Here is an 18634-nt window from a genome sequence, read left to right as displayed (position 1 = left end):
TTTGTATATCAAGATGATTTGTCTGATATTTGGCAATATCGGACACTGCCCTACTAGGGATGGTCCATATCCATAAGTCTAACTCCTCATGCATTACCCACTCAATAGGCCTAAATCTAATATGTGACATCAACAAAACCTGCTGGAGAGACAGGTTTGTCTCCCAGTGGCTGCCCCATCTCTGGAATAGACTTCTCACACATGTCAAACAAAGTACCTTGCTGACCCTCTTCAAGTACAACCTTTATGAGTGGATTGGAAACCACAAATTTGTTCCAGGGGTTTAACCTTTGTCCCTCATTGACAGGGGTGATATGTACTGTCTGAGGTTTCTTTTTTGGGGATAAATTCTTGGCTATGCTTGTTAGGGTCCCAGGGCCAGTAGCCTAGTAACCTCTTATGATCCTATGAACACTGGGTTCTGCTGGATAGGAAAGAAATACATCTGTATGTCAGACTGTATTATAATCATGAAATTAATATATTGTAACAGAGGATACTGGAAGAAAAGAGGTTAACCCCAGTCCAGCTAACTCTGAAAAATAGTCTGAAATTAAATTATCTGACTTAGGCCATAAAGGTTGTATCTTACAGTTCTGATTCCAGCCAGAGACAAAATGTCTGTGAAAAACAGGACTAGGAATCATACTATATTGTCCTCAGGGGTGAACTAATTGCTACACTGGAAGGGTGGAAGTTTCTGAAATTGTTTTACAGCTTCCAGATTTTATTTATTATTTATTTTATTTTACATATGTTGACCGGGCTAGTCTAACTGGATATATGTCCATTTTCAGTAACGGCCTGGGGAGAAAAGCTCCACATAAGCAAATATTAGCAACTTCAGGTACAGATAAGTAAAATTGTAACACATTTAGGTACAGTACTATTTTAAGGTGAATAATACAAATGTTATACAGACAAATATTACTATAAAGTAGCAGATAATAAGAAAGAGATTGAACAGCAAACAACTTTAAAGTGCCACACAATAAGAAAAGAGAAAGTGAAAAGCACACTAACAAATATAGCAGCACCAGGTACAGTATTTAGCAGTGAGTCATCCCATGTATCCTATAGTAGCATAGCAACTTTAGGGTAGCATGTAATAAGAAATATAAAGAATGTCTATATAGATATTTATATATGATAATAAGTCAATGCTGCAAGCTGCAAACTATGCAAGTACATAATTAGAAGATGATCATATGTAAGAGAAAGTTGAAAATACTAAATTAGTATATGTGTATCTACTCTCTGAGGCATAGAGAGAGTTGGAATTAAATTGCAAATGGTTATGTAGATAGGGTTCAGAGAAAGTGGTGGTAAGATTAGTCTGGGTTACTACAGGGGCATAACCAGTGGTTATTAAGGTATGCTCTGAGTTGTTTTTTGAACAGTTTCACTGAGGAGAGAGATGAGAGTTCCTTGGGAAGCAGGTACCAGGATTTGCCAACAGTGTTGGCGAACGGAGAATCACTGGCCTTATTTTTGGATTTGACTGTACATACCAGTACTTTATTGGGTGAGTGAAGGGTTGTCAAATTACTGTAGGGGGTTAGAAGGCTAGTAAGTATTGGAGTATTTTTAGGAAGATAGAAGATCTTATGGGCAATAATAAGTTGTTGAATTTGAAGTTGATTATGAAGTTCTAGCCATCCTAGTTGCTTTAGGTTTTGACAGTGGTGAGTTCTAAATGAAGAACCAGTAGTATATCTGGCAATATTGTTGTAGGAGGTAGCTAGTTTGTTAAGGTTGTTTTCTAATAGGTTGGTATAGATGAGAGAGGCATAGAGGAGGGTGGAAATTAGATGGGTGTGCGCAGTAGTTGTTCTAGCTGCTGGAGTAAAGAAGGGTTTAATCCTATAGAGGGAGCCTAATTTTCTGTTTACTGTTTTTATTATTGTGTTAATATGTGTGTCAAAGCTAAGATTATGGTCTATTGTTACCCCTAAGAGCTTGGTTAGGTTGGTTGGGAAATATAACGATGCCATCATTGGATATAACTGAGAAGTCAATTGGGGGGACTTTTGCGTGGGAGTGAAGAGTAGTAGTTTTGTCTTTTTGGGATTCAGGAGGAGGCTATGCTGTAAGAACCAGATTTCTACTGTGTTAAACACTATTTGGGTAATGGCCTGGAGTTGAGGTGCAGAAGTAGCTGAGCATATTAGTGTGGAGTCATCAGCATATTGGATACATGTAGCTTGAGGAATGATTAGATTAAGATCACTGATGAAAATTGAGAAAAGGAGTGGGCCCAGGATAGAACCATGAGGGACTCCTAGGGTAATAGGAAGGTGAGAGGATAGATTATTTTCCCAAAGCACAGCCTGTTGCCTATTTTCAAAGTAGGATTTAAACCATTGTAAAGCCTGTGTATCTAGTGAGAGGGACTTAAGTATATTCAAAAGAAGTTGATGGTTGACCATATCAAAGGCTTTTGATAGGTTAATAAAGAGTGCTGAGGATAGAGTATTGTTGTTTCGGTTATTGTTAATACAGTCGGAAAAGGATAAAAGAGGGCTGTGGTGGTACTATGGTGAGGCCTAAATCTATGCTGACAGTTAGCTAGTAAGTTATTTTGCAGTAGGTTGTCTAGTAGTTGGCGGTGGATACATTTTTCCATTATTTTAGCTAAAGGAGAGAGTAGAGCTATTGGGTGATAGTTAGAGAGTTCAGTTGAGTTGCCCCCTTTGTGCAGTGGGATAATGTGGGAGACTTTCCAGATAGATGGGATAGTTCCTTCAGTAATGGTTCTATTTATAAGGATGGAAATAGGAAAGGTGACTACTGCTGCAGCTTTCTGTAGATATTCTGCTGGTAGAAGGTCAGCTGAGGGGGTGCAAGGTTTTAGTTTATAGTGCAGATGAGGAATGTTGGGACTGGTTGTAAATGAAATGAGGGGGTTAAAGTAGTCAAGAAGGATGACAATCTTGTACTAATAGGAGGTAGTGAATTGACGAGAGTTTGGACTGCATCAGTAAAGAAGGTATTAAAGGCATTAACAATATGCTTAGGAGTTTCATAGGTGGATCCTGTTGGGGTGAGAGTTTGGACTGACCTGGGTGGAGGAGTCTGTTTATGCCTGCCCAGAACTTTTGTGGTTTGTATTGGTGGGATTGCTGGTTGTTGTGGTAGAAGTTTCTTTTATCCAGAAGTATACATTTTTTGGTAGCATTTCTCAGCTGTCTAAATGTTAGATGATCAGCTGGGTTTTTAGTTGTTCGCCATTTGGCCCAGATTTTATTTCTTAGTATAATTTTGTGCCTTGTCTCTTGTTAGCCAGGGAGCAGTTTTAGTCCTATTTCTCATTGAGCGGGATGGGGCATGATAGTCCAGGATTTCTAAGAATTTGGCATTAAAGTAGGATACTGCTTTGTCTAATTGGAGGTGTTTTATGGGTGACCAGTCACATGCTTTCAATTCAGTTTGGAAGTTAATAGGGTTAAAGTTTTTGTTGGTTCAAATGGTGTTATATAAGGTTGGTTTATGAGTATTGATCTTTTACCTGATTATGTAGGTCAGTGAGTGGTCACTGACATCATCAGGAAGGATTCCTGCTTCATAAGAGAGGTGGTGACTATTTATCAGTATCCAGTCAAGAGTAGTTTCTTTGTTGTTAGGTTTATAGATCCTGGTGGGGGAGGTTATAGTTTGGGAAAAACCATAGAGGTTTATGTGGGTAATCTGGTTGGCTGAGATGCAGGTATTCCAGTCAATAGTAAAGTCACCCAGGACAATGGTTCTTAGTTGAAAGCCTGGAAAGAATATTTTCAAGGGTGTTTATATTGTTACCAGGAGGGAGGTAGGCGCATATTATATAGATGGATTTATAGGTATTGATTTGGTGTTTAGAAATAAGGATTTCAGTGCTGCTAATAGAAGGTGGTTGCACATTTATTGGCGTTACTTGCAACTCTGCTTTATATAATATTGCTACACTCCCGCCCTTTTTGGTTATTCGATCTAATCTCAGGATATTGCATCCTGGTGGAATGATTTCATTGTCCTGTGTTGTAGGTTTTAACCAGGTTTCTGTGAGGCAAAGGATGTCAAAGGAGTGAACATCTAAGAGGGTATGGAGGTGGGCAACTTTATTGTTTAGGCTCTGTATATTGAGGTGAGCTATAAGGAGAGAGTTTGATGCTTTAGAGACGGCTCGAGAAGTAGAGGGATTTGGTTTAGGAGGGTTAGTGGTGGTTGTGGTGTTGGAGCCAGGGTTTGGATGGATGTCACCATCTAAAAGTTTAGCATTTTTAATCCTGTGTATGATATTTAGGAATTTACAGGGGGTGTATTTTGTTTTCTTGGGTTGGTTATAGTTAATGTGGACTAAACGATGAAACTTTGGCACTAATTAGGAGGGTGAAGAGGTAATATTAATATAGTTTAGGTAAGGTGGTAGGTGGGTTGATTGTTTAAGGGACTGGTTGAAGTTAGTCAAGGTAAGATGTTCATATTTAGTTAGGACATCCGTTATAGATAGTAAAGGTAGGAGGGCAATTAAGAGGAATAGTATTGGGTATTTGGATCTGGGTGTAATGGTCATAATGAACGTGTTAGGTAAATAAATAATTGGGGTAAGGTATCTTAAAGAGGATGACAGTGGGGAGGTTCTGCAAGGTTTTGTAGTAAGTTAGGATATTGAGTTTGTAAATTGATTAAGTATTTATTGAAGTAATGAGTATCTCTAAGTGGTGAGCTAGGGTAGTTAGTATTTAAGGAGTAGGAGGATGGGATTGGTTGTATAGGAATGGAGGTGTGGCCACTGGAGGTTTATAGTTAGGACAGCTGGGGTGGGTAGGAATTGGCGGTAGGGTAGGGGGCGGAGCGGGTTCAGACAGGTAACCGAATAAGTCAGCAAAAACCTATCAGCAAGCAGCTAACAAGTGGGTACCTTAGTTGGGAAGGAATAAGTATAGGGGGGAGGAAACAGTGGTTGTGAAAGTAAGTGGTAGCTGAGAGCAGTGCTAGTGGAAAGTAGCAGGCAGAGTGGAGAGATAGGGCAGGAAGAAAGTTCTCAATCCTGGGTCAGAACTTTAATTTCATTAGAAGTCAGGGAAAGATAGATGAATTAGGAGCTATCCTGGTTTAGAGTGCCATCTAGTGGTCAGATATTGTAATTTCAACAGAAACAAGTGAGCAGACAGAGATGGTACAGGGTTTGCAAAGGCTCCTGTAGATAGTTGGAGGAGACAGCACAGGAGCGAAAAAACATATAAATATTAAGGGTTAGAGAGGGGAGTAAGGCTGCTGGGTATCCTGGCTAGGTAGCTTATAATACATACACCAGATATTAAGCAAGTGTTTAAATATTACCACTCTGTTGGATAACACATACTTTATTGCCTCCTAGTGAACAGGGTTCTTAAGCAGGACGGCAAGTCTTTTTGCTATAGAGGAGTTGGTTGGATTTGTTTGCAGGGAATCCTTTCACCAGGTAGGTAGGTTCATAAGGTTTTAGTGTAGGATAGATGTTTCAAACTTTATTGCCTACTAGTGAACAGGGTTCTTAAGCAGGACAGCACGTCTTTTTGCTATAGAGGAGATGGTTGGATTTGTTTGCAGGGAGTCCTTTCACCAGGTAGGTAGGTTCATAAGGTTTTAGTGTAGGATAGATGTATCAAACTTTATTGCCTCCTAGTAAACAGGGTTCTTAAGCAGGACGGCAAGTCTTTTTGCTATAGAGGAGTTGGTTGGATTTGTTTGCAGGGAATCCTTTCACCAGGTAGGTAGGTTCATAAGGTTTTAGTGTAGGATAGATGTTTCAAACTTTATTGCCTACTAGTGAACAGGGTTTTTAAGCAGGACGGCACGTCTTTTTGCTATAGAGGAGATGGTTGGATTTGTTTGCAGGGAGTCCTTTCACCAGGTAGGTAGGTTCATAAGGTTTTAGTGTAGGATAGATGTTTCAAACTTTATTGCCTCCTAGTAAACAGGGTTCTTAAGCAGGATGGCAAGTCTTTTTGCTATAGAGGAGTTGGTTGGATTTGTTTGCAGGGAGTCCTTTCACCAGGTAGGTAGGTTCATAAGGTTTTAGTGTAGGATAGATGTTTCAAGCAGAGTTTAAGACACAGGGGCCAGGTACGCACAGCAGCTGGGGGGGTCAGTTCCTAATAGAAAAGATAGTAAATATGCTGTAACTCATCTTAGGAATGATCTGTGTGTGTGTGTGTGTGTTTGTGTGTGTGTGTGTGTGTGTGTGTGTGTGTGTGTGTATTATGACAGATATGTGCTAGATTCTGGTTATGTTTCTAGTAAAGGGGGCACTGTGGGAACCATAGTCAGATGGCCAGATAAATGGGATGTAATTCTGTAATCCAGCACTAAAATGATGTTCTTAATACTAGGTAAGACAGAAGTCTCAGGGCAGTGTGTTTGTGAAACCTGACATGAAGGAAGACCACTCACCCACTTCATCTTGACTTGCTCTAGTATGTGAACTCGGGGACAGTAATTCTTTAGATCAGTCAGGAAAACATCGTGAAATTAGTCAGGTTTTTCTGTATCTGTATAAATCTATCCATCTGTGTTATTGTTAATATTTCGTATGGCTGAAACTCTGGTGTTTATTGTAAATAGATATTTCATATTTTCATGTTCTTTTATTATTTATTATTAAATAAATTTAAATGTTTCATTGTGGCTGGTCTTTTACAGAATATTTTAACCTTTGAGAGTACTTATATCTATTTGGTGACAATATGGCCACTTCTGAAAGCCTTGCAGCATGGGTCAAACACTACCATTTGCATTAGTATTAATTTTACTCAGTATAATTGGGTACCCTTGTAAGACCCTTAGAGTGGCTATCTTTAAAGTGTTCTGGTGGCAGTATCTATAGTGTGAGAAATGGGAGCATAGCTGGTAAATCTGTGCCAGCCTTGTGTGTGTGTGTGTGTGTGTGTGTGTGTGTGTGTGTGTGTGTGTGTGTGTGTGTGTGTGTGTGTGTGTGTGTGTGTGTGTGTGTATAAAAATCAAATCTCATCTATTTGGAGCAGGGACACAGAGCACTGGTTTCACAAAGAGGGTGGTGAAAGACTTGGCTTGGAACACTTGGCTGAGGACTAGACTCTACATCTGTGGTCAGTGTGGAGTCTTATTTGGGGCATGGTGAGAGAGAGGAGGAAACCCAGGCCTGGAACGGGATTGTGTTCCTTGTGTGTTCTTAAGGGAAATTGTCCTTGGTGCAGAGAGCTTCATCTGTAGATATTTTGTGTATCTATCTTTATTCCAAGTGAATGTCCCTCACTGGTGTCATTGGTGAGAATTGAGGCTCCTTTATTACTGGGCCAGAGGAGGGACTCACAGGCTATATAGAGTTTTAGCCAGTATGCAAAAGCCTAGAGAGAAGAGGTGTATATCATCACTGTCAAAGCAACATGGCCTATTAACTGTGTCATTCCAAACTGATAAATTTGGATCCCCTTAGAATGACACCAAAAAGACAGCCAGATGTTAAAATCAATCCTTTTTGCTCATATTGTTGTTAGAGTGTGTTGAACATTGAATAAAAGATTAAAATCAATTCTTCTGTAAATACGCTGAAAAATAAAGCATAGAATAAAAAGTTTACTTAAATGTAGGAATATAACTTAGCAATGTAAAATCAGCATCCATGCTATGTGACATAACCCTGACTAAAATAATTGTTGCTTTGAAAAACAAAGAAACATCTGTTAATGGACATGTTTTTTACAGAATGTTTTTTCACAATTAGAATCAGAAAAGTAATTGTGCATGCTTTATCACAATAGCAGCAGCAGAACAGTTTGACATGCTTTCTCACAAATGCTTCCTTACAGCCTTCTGTTAATGGACACGCCTTCTCATGGAATCAGCAGGAAAACAATTTTGAAAGGCAAATATTGCATGCTTTCTCACAACATCAGCAGAAGTGCTTCTCAGAAAAACAATAGGAAAGTCTAAAAACAGACATTACATGCTTTCCCACAGAAGTTTCTTACAAAAGAAGAAAAACAGGATCTAAAGTGTGTGACTAAAAGAGTATATAAAGACTGTAAAACTAAGCTGTGTTAGGGTATTGTAGGAACTTAGCTTCTGAGGTAAATGATCATCCATATTTGTACTGAGAAGCAAACCTTGTACATTAAAGCTGTAACTGTAATGGTACAGAATGTGTCATCTGTTATAGAAATAAGTTATTTATTAGTAACTGCACTACAGTTAATATAGTACTGTGCTGCAAAGTATATTTTCTTAGCATGCAGCCTGCAACGCTCTGTGTCTTAAACAGACTGTAAGTGCAGCTATGCAAAACCCTGTGTTATAACCAGACTTTGATTTCAGCAGTAAACAGCCAGCAAGACTTTGTGTCTTAATCAGACTTTGGTTTCAGCAGCAAGAGGCAGCATGCAGCAGCACCAAAATACATTTTTCAATTGTGACATCATCCTCATTGATGGTAATACGCTGCTCAATACTACACTCATACCAACATGAGGCACATAGTCTGAAAGATCCATACTGTCTCTCTTCATATAGTCCAGGGAGGTACATCTCAGGTCATTTACACCTATACTACACTCATACCAACATGAGGCACATAGTCTGAAAGATCCATACTGTCTCTCTTCATATTGTCCAGGGAGGTACATCTCAGGTCATTTACACCTATACTACACTCATACCAACATGAGACACATAGTCTGAAAGATCCATACTGTCTCTCTTCATATAGTCCAGGGAGGTACATCTCAGGTCATTTACACCTATACTACACTCATACTAACCTGAGACACATAGTCTGAAAGATCCTTACTGTCTCTCTTCACATAATCCAGGGAGGTACGTCTCAGGTCGTTTACACCTATACTGCACTCATACCAACCTGAGACACATAGTCTGAAAGATCCATACTGTCTCTCTTCATATAGTCCAGGGAGGTACGTCTCAGGTCATTTACACCTATACTACACTCATACCAACATGAGGCACATAGTCTGAAAGATCCATACTGTCTCTCTTCATATAGTCCAGGGAGGTACATCTCAGGTCATTTACACCTATACTACACTCATACCAACATGAGACATATAGTCTGAAAGATCCATACTGTCTCTCTTCATATAGTCCAGGGAGGTACGTCTCAGGTCATTTACACCTATACTACACTCATACCAACATGAGACACATAGTCTGAAAGATCCATACTGTCTCTCTTTATATAGTCCAGGGAGGTACATCTTAGGTCATTTACACCCATACTACACTCATACCAACTTGAGACACATAGTCTGAAAGATCCATACTGTCTCTCTTCATATAGTCCAGGGAGGTACATCTCAGGTCATTTACACCTATACTACACTCATACCAACTTGAGACACATAGTCTGAAAGATCCATACTGTCTCTCTTATTATAGTCCAGGGAGGTACATCTCAGGTCATTTAAACCTATACTACACTCATACCAACTTGAGACACATAGTCTGAAAGAGCCATACTGTCTCTCTTCATATAGTCCAGGGAGGTACACTTTAGGTCATTTACACCTATGTGGACTACGATGGAATCAGACTGGCACCTGTGGTGTAATGACTTGAGTGTGTGCATGATTTGGCAGATTCTGGTTCTAGATAAGCAACTTACAGTTATCCTGTCCTTGTTCAGCCTGTTTAGAGGGCTATCAATATATCTAACCCTACAGTCCCCTATGACGAGGGTCCTGGGAAGTCTCATTACTTGCCTCGGGGGCTTAGGGTTTGGGGCTCCACAATGAGAGTGACAGTATGTGTGATGTTAGGCATTGTTTTCTAAGTACCTTTGGGACTGCCGAGGAATAGCTTTGACAATGGGTGATCTAAATGATCTTAGTTGTTTAGGAAGACTGCTTTGAAAGCACTTCAGCATACATTAGTCTACGTATATGTTGTGTACTATGTGAGGTGGATATTATGTCTACAACCTGATGTGCACTTGTATGCGAGAGTTTAGTCTCCAGTGTAATTGTGTAAGTACAACTCTTGCATACTATGTCTGCTTCTTTGAGGATTAAGTTATTGTCAGTAAACATATGAGAATTGCTACATTGTCTCAAAATGCCTATATCCACAAAGCTGGTAACAGAAAAGTTAGGAAATTGCATATTCATACTGTCCAGTCCTCTCATTTGTGAGCTACAAGGGGATGTTGTACTGGGATTAGATGGCTATTAAGGGCACTTTATTGGAGAATATTATGCTATATAGTACTAAATTCTGATCTGTGCAATATATAATCTGTGCACTGTTTTGAGTACTGATAATGACATGCAAGTGGAATAGTCTTGGTGCATGTCATTGTACTTGTTACTGCACTGCATAAATGTCTTGCTGTTGTTATTGTTGGATTGGCATTAGTAAATGTGTTATTGTTGTATTAATATTAGTATCAGTACATGTTGTATGCACACTGAGTTCAAAGTAACGCATTTTAGTTCATTTGCACTGTTGTGCGGTCTGAATGAAAAGTTCACTTTGACTTTTTCTACTTGCTTTAATGTTAGCACAGTAGTGAATTCAACTAACTCTGTAGTTATAGCCACTTGACTCAAAGCTAGCTAGCTGTTCTAAGCTTGTCAGAACACAAGGTATTTGCTCTAAGTTGTTTTATGAACCATTCTTTGTAGGTTTTTGCTACTGTACAGGGCATTGCTAACCCATGCAAATGCTCAAAATGTATAGCAGCACAGAAAAAAAATAGAAAACTAATGAGCCCTCCAGCCTATAAAATGACTACAATATGAATCGTTTGGCATATTTCCCAATTCATATAGACCAGACAAACACCTCCTGCCAAAAAATGAGTAAACCCAGTCCTCCTAATGAAAAGACACTGTAGCAGAGACCCACAAGTGCAATGCTACTGCAAAACACTTAAACAGCTGTAAATCCCTTGTTCACAGCAATTTCAAAACAGTCTTACAGCAGTAATAGTAATAGTGAGTAATAGTGAGTAATAGTGAGGAAGAGCAATTAAAAAAAAATCAGTGAAATGCTGAGCAGCCAAGTGCTCCAGATTGTGCTGAATGTTCTGCATTTGTGATCAATTAAGCCCACTGTTCTGCTACTCCACATTGAGCAGCTGTCCCTCCACTTTATTGTTGTTCAAATATTTTTATTAAATTTAAACACTTGTGCCTCCACTTTATGACTAGCGTTTTCTGCTTAATTAGAACACTGCTGTACAACCCTTATTAGTGCGCTCTTGCATCTCTTTGCTCATTTTGATCACTTTAGCATCTTGTGTATTCTGGACCAACTGGCGAATAATTATTGTTGCCAATACTTTCACACTTTTTTAGTTTTGTCCCCATAATCTCTGGAAATACCTAGCTGCTAGGGTTTCTAGGTGAACAAGGTCCTAGACTTTGTAACACATTTCCATGTGAACTCAGTTATACAACTGTGTTATGTTTATTAGTTGCAACCCTGTCTCTGATTTCAGTGTACTTTAAATGTCGATCTCGGTTTATAGGTCCCTGTGTGTACATAATACTGTCTCATTATGTCCCTACCAATTTAAACTCATTTCATCTGCATCTTTATTTATGCATCACAAATTTAAATACATCAACAATATATGCCAGGTATTTCCATTGACAGAGGAATTCTACAAAGAATTTTAATTAAAAACATTGCATTTTTTGGAGGGTCGGGGTTGGCTGCTGGTAGTATTATACCCTTTGCAACAATCATCAGCAGTGAAATTGTTAGAGGTGCTCACTGACTGCGTGTTCTTATCATATTAGTTTGTGTGTGTGTGTGTGTGTGTGTGTGTGTGTGTGTGTGTGTGTGTGTGTGTGTGTGTGTGTGTGTGTGTGTGCGCGCATGCATACATTTTGGTTGAAAGGTCATGGCCATTCTCAAGATATCCTTTTCTCTCAGTGCAAAAATAGGGTGTTCCACATTTTGACTGTTTGTCACACACTGCTATGGTCTGTGTTCCACACTGGCCTCTTAGCAGGTTGAGACCTATAACGAAATACACACACAAAAGCAGGGAACAACATCAATCACTCAAAACAGCTTAAGTGCAATTTAACAATCAAAGGTACTTTGCCTTGCCTGGATGGCACTGAATACAAGAAAAACACTTCTATAATGCAGGCTAGGACTCCCAAGCTTTACTGAGCTCCTGGAAATGAGCAGAACACAATATGCAGTGAAGGAGGTTTACTCTAAAACAATACTGGTTTGCTCGGAGGGCACTCTGTATCATAGAGCTACAGAAAACAATGGGTGGGAAGAGTACATAAATAGCTTATAGAACAGTCAATAGCAATAAAAGAGGGGAGGGAGGGACTGTGTAAATCAGATTACCATAAGGGTAGTGGCCAGAGATACAACCTTATTATAGGGTGGTGTCTCTGGGGGACGCAGTTTTATCTGGTAAAAAACAACAACAGCAAAAGGGTTGGGAAGAACAAGCAGGTTAGCTAGAGAGGCATACAATTTAATAAAGGCAACACTGAAGCTGTTTCAGAAACTTTAGCTTAATCTCTTAGTACGGGAATGGGGCAGGCAGATAACGCAACTTTAAGCAGGTAAAAGATAAGCACTGAAGCACAAACTGCAGCAGAGACAATTTTCTCACTACTGACCTTCTACTATAGTTTAAAGCACCAGACTATGCAGAAAGTTACCAATAACACTGTTTATGGAAAAAATGCAATAATAAATAACTAAGGCTCAAAATCTCACAGGAGTGCACAGTTCTCCCATAACTGTGAATTAAACTATAAAACTATATGCCAGCAGAGTACTTGTGGAAACCTAAGTACTAAGTAATGCAGAAAGACAGTCTTCCCACAGCTGCTAATAAAAATACAAGACTAAGGTCCCAGAACAAACTTAAAAATGCAAACAGATGGGACAGAGCAAAAAAGTACAAAGTAGTATTGCCACACAGGTCAATAAGTACAGCTTAATCATTTAAGCAGAATTAAAATAATTAAAATAATTTAATTCTGTTTCTTTTTTTATCAACTTGCATTGGATGCATGCCCATGAAATGCCAGGTGTAACTGTTACTGTTAGGAGTCCTTGACTGGACCTTGGGAGAGTAATACTGGGCCGGCAGACCAGGGTGCCATATATGGGTAGCAGGGGTAAAGCTAAGAGCAGGGTACTGTAGGAAATCAAACACTCAAATCTGAAGTACACAGTGAGATCTGTGATAGTGGTGGAACAACCACTGTCGGCCCACTCCCCATCACCATACCACCACGAGAAATATCTGGAAGTAAGACAGATGGTGTAGTTCATGTTGTTTTGCTGCTTGACCGTTATTTTTGAGGGTAAATGGTAAACCAAGTCAGTCTGCACTAACAATGTGTGCATTACATAAAGCACTTCAAAGCTGTATGCAATGGTTAAACTATGTAGAAGCAAAGCAAAATCAGGTCTCTAACAAATATCCAGCTATAACATCAATGGTATATATCTATTCCTACACCTGGATTGTCTTGCTACGTGTGCCTCTGGCAAATCATCGTGTTGTCTTCTATTTTACTAGATGTTGAACAACAAAAGAACATTTATGTCGAACCACTTCACACCAACAAGGTACAAGTGAATAATGATAACCACACACAGCAGACCAGTGATATAAAGCTAGTCTTACTTTAATAAAATACACATACAAAAATCTGGGTTTCTCTAGCGCCTCGGCTATATCAGCCTTTAACAGAGTATAAATTTACATACTTTGTTCCACCCTTATATACACACTAAATTACTTAATTACACAATAAAACAATTAAAAAAAAAAATGATGATTTAATTAAAATTCATTTCATTGCCTTAAAGTAAACTTTACCATGTACATTCCTAATTCAAGCCCCTAGGGTGCATTGTGTCAAATTTCAAAATCAACATAGTTTCTTTTTTTCTTAGCAAATTTTTAACTTGTTGGCCAGTCATGCAGGGACTGATTTTTATCCAATCCAATATTATGATGTTCATTAAAATAAAATAAATTGCTATAGGGCTGGTTTATTTGTTTTCCTTATATCCCTTACATGTTCTTTCAACCTGCAGTAGAAGTGTCTTTTACTTCCCCCCACATAAAAATTTTGACAAGGACATTTCAAACCATATCTCTTTCTGTGTTACAATTAAAAATGCCATTTGTTCGACATTTTTTTCTATTTATACATGTAAACTCTTTCACTATGAATTTACACACACTACATCAGCCACAAGGTGATGTTCCCTCCATATATATGGGTCTGGAGATCTTTGTAATTGGCATCCTGAATTTTCCATGAACCAGCAAATCTTTTATGCTTCTACCTCACCTAAAGGAGAAGCTTATGCTTTTGTTTTGCAGAAAATCCACTTCTCTTTTTAACCCATTCCAAAAATATTTAACTTGCTCTATCACTGCATGTGAAAATATAGATGTAAAATATATACATTATTGATCATTGTTGTTCCTTCTTTTACCCTGTCTGTTTGTTTTTTTATTAAAAACCTTTTCCATACCCCTCCTTACATCTTCCTCATCATAACATCTCCTACAAAACTTATTAAAAGTTTCTTTTATTTCTATCCCAGTTTCAGTCGGGTCATTACACAACCTTCTGACCCTTGGAAACTCCCCATAAGGGATGGATTTTATAGTGTATGGGGGATGACAACTTTCTCCATGCAGGACAAAATTAGTTTTTGAAAACATTCTATGTATACTAGTTTGGGGGTAAAATCTCCTAATACCCTTATTATTTGCATCCAAATAATGTACCTCATTACCCATTTGCAATCCATCAAACCTAACTCCTACATCATTTTCATGTAGCTTTCTAATAAATTCCTTAGCTTCATCTAGCCCTCCTTTACATATGAATATCAGCTCATCTATGAATTGAAAATATTTTTGCACACAAGTTTGATAAAAATCATTAGTATAAATATATTGACTTTCATAGTGTCCCATAAAAATATTGGGATATGTTGGGGCAAATGCTGCCCCCATTGCTTTTCCTTGTAGCTGTCTATATAAACTGCCATTGAATTCAAATACATTATTATTTAAATACATCATAATTAAATCAGAGACATATTGAACAGAAAAGAACATTTATGTCTAAATAATCAAAAGTAATTGACTCTGAGTACTAATTACTGTAGAACTCTGGTTATTTATAACTATGTTATTTAATTACCAATCTAGCAATAACTGCTTTTCCCCATTTTTACACATAGGGTCAGGTTGTTAGTTCAACCATGACAATCAGTTAGAGCCAATAATTGCACCCCTGGGTGGCTAGCCCTGCCAAAATTGTAGTTCCATACCACACATGCGTAGAATGACATTGGTGATCAAGAAGAGGAGGAAGAGTGTGAGGGCAGCACCAAGGATCAAATGGTGGAAATTGAAAAAGGGTGATTGTGAAGTAGAGTTCAGGGAAGAGTTAAGACGAGCACTGGGTGGTAGTGAAGAGTTACCGAATAGCTGGGTAACTACAGCAGAGCTAGTAAGGGAGACTGCTAGAAAGGTGGTTGATGTGACATCTGGACAGAGGAAGGTGGACAAGGAGACCTGGTGGTGGAATGAGGAAGTACAGGAGAGTATACAGAGAAAGAGGTTGGCGAAGAAGAATAAGTGGAATTGTCGGAGAGATGAAGAAAGTAGACAGGAATATAAGGACATGAGGTGCATGGCAAAGAGAGAGGTGGCAAAGGCTAAGGATAAGGTGTATGGAGAGTTGTATGAAAGGTTGGGCACTAAGGAGGGAGGAAAGGACCTATACCGATTAGCTAGACAGAGGGATTGAGCTAGGAAAGATGTGCAGCAGGTAAAGGTGATAAAGGATAATGAGGGAAACATACTTACAAGCGAGGAAAGTGTGTTGAGCAGATGGAAAGAGTACTTTGAGGGGTTGATGAATGAAGAGAATGAGAGGGAGAGAAGGTTGGATGATGTGCAGATAGTGAATCATGGAGTGCAGTGGATTAGCAAGGAGGAAGTAAGGATAGCTATGAAGAGGATGAAGAATGGAAAGGCTGTTGGTCCAGATGACATACCTTTGGAAGCCTGGAGGGGTTTAGGAGAAATGGCAGTGGAAATTTTAACCAGATTGTTTAATGAAATCTTGGAAAGTGAGAGGATGCCTAAGGAGTGGAGAAAAAGTGTTTTGGTACAAAGTTTTAAGAATAAGGGTAATGTGCAGAGCTGTAGTAACTACAGAGGGATAAAACTGATCAGTCACAGCATGAAAATATTGGAAAGAGTAGTGGAAGCTAGGTTAAGAAGGGATGTTATAATTAGTGTTCAGCAGTATGGTTTCATGCCAGGAAAGAGCACTACAGATGCGATATTTGCTCTGAGAGTGTTGATGGAGAAGTACTGTAAAAAGACACGTCTGTTTTCTCAGCTTGCCGGATGTGTCAGTTGCAACTATAGTTTAGTTAGCTGAATTAGTAAAATGTTTGTAAATTTTTATTTATCAAAATGGTCTTGGTCCTTCAACTAAACACACATTTATGCTGCAGTTAAATAAATGAAATACAGAAGACACCACAGTGGTCTTCCTGTTTCTCATAACATTATATAAGCTGTGCTGTGTATAAATGTGATGTCCCTGCACTGGCTCAGTAATCAAGGAGCCTCAATCCTCACCACTAACACCAGTGAGGGACATGCACATTGGAAGAATGACAAGAACACAAGCACACAGTAAAGTACAATTTCCCTTAAGAGCACACAGCGATCACAGTCAGTCTGGGGCTGGTTTCTCCCTCTCTCTCCAGATCCCCAATAAGACTCCCCACTGGCCCAGCTATAAAGTTAAGATCTCAGCTGAGTGGTTAAGCTGAAACCTTCAGCACCCTCTCTGTTCAACCAGTGCTTCATGGCCCTGCCTAAGTAGCTGACACACACACACACACACACACACACACACACACACACACACACACACACACACACACACACACACTCTGACATTTGATTTGTATACAAAAAACACAGACACTCCTGTGGGAAAGCACAAGTTCACTAGCTATGCTCCCTTCTGCCCAGACTATAAGGTAGTAATCACTGACACCAACCAGCTCTTGATCAGCTACTATAAGGCCCTTCCCAAAGGGTGACCAATTCTACTGTGCAATGTTACTATTATCCAAATGGTAAGTGTGACAAAACTTTTAAGACCATCTACAAGTGGCCTGTACAGTGTCACCAAATACATATGTAAGTGCACTAAGAACTTAAATATCTCTAAACAAACCAGCCACAATTAAAAGGTTTAAATATATTTAATATTAAATAATAAAAGCACAAGACAATACTCAATAACTCAATACAGTGACAACAGAGTTCAGAATTACAGGAAATGTTTTAAAACAACATTGCAGGACAGTCTCACATAAATACAGAAAACGTCTAGACTGATCTTACTATATTCCTATCTATCTCTAAGAGAGATGCTATTATCTAAGTCTTACTTACAGAGCAAAACAAGTACAGATGAGAAGTGCTGAAGATGTATGTGTTCAGATCCAAGACAAAATAAAAAATGCACAGACTTTCTCTCTGAGATAGTTCTTAAATTACTATCAAACATTTCTGCTGGTTTATCTCAGATTACATCATTCTTGTTACTTCTGCCTCTAGTTCCTAGGCTAACAGAAACTTTAAAATTAACACCTCTGTGTCAAAAATACTTATCCCTAAGATGTTGCCTAGAACTGGAAATCATAAAACTGTTAAACACTTTTTACCTTGGAAACCTGTAATTAGTTCTGTTTCCACACAATAGAAAGAATTTCTGGCTGCAGACATCCTGTCTTTTTGCTGTATTAACTAACTTTATAACACATCGTAAAACTCTTCACTTATTTTCTCAGAGCTTGCAAGTTAACTCTGTATGCTCCTATTACTACTTAGAAAACACACATTTACACAGGCATATAGTTTATATACATTTCTGCTCTTTTTCAGCAGGGTACACTATGGTTACATTATTGAAGCTCAGTACAAAACATAAAGTTCAACACACCAGTAGTTTAATATACACATAACATACAGTTTTCATACATTTATAAGACAAGTATACAAATCATATTACTATTCACAAATAACATAGAATTGTTTATAAAATTCCAGCTAGCTGGGCTGGCACCCTTCACAATAAATACACACACACACACACACACACACACACACACACACACACAGAATTGTTTATAAAATTCCAGCTAGCTGGGCTGGCACCCTTCACAATAAATACACACACACACAACTCTCTGTGCCCCACCCCAATTTCTTAACTCAAGAATCAATTAAAACAAAATGAAAACTCCAGCAAAACTAGAACTTCCACCGAGTGACCTCCCAAATCTCTTGTATCAGAGGCACATGTGATATATACAAATGATCCTTATGAACATCAGGTGCTTCAGCTAATTGGTGATTCTGAATGCCCATGACTTGTTTCATTGTTTTAATGGACAAATTCAGGCCAATAAAACCAACCCACAGTAGCTGTTGATATGCATATTTCAGCATTGTTTGACTAAGCATTAGAAATACAGGGCTGTTCTACCCAGCTGATGTCTATTATCATTAGGGTCACTGCAAAAATATCCCAAACAACAAACTAAAACAATAAGTGAGAAGGTCACT

The sequence above is a fragment of the Protopterus annectens genome, chromosome 1.part2 (assembly GCF_019279795.1).
Source record: "Protopterus annectens isolate FY-2018-M chromosome 1.part2, PAN1.0, whole genome shotgun sequence".
In the NCBI taxonomy this organism is placed as follows: domain Eukaryota; kingdom Metazoa; phylum Chordata; order Ceratodontiformes; family Protopteridae; genus Protopterus; species Protopterus annectens.
This window is presented reverse-complemented; position numbering follows the sequence as displayed.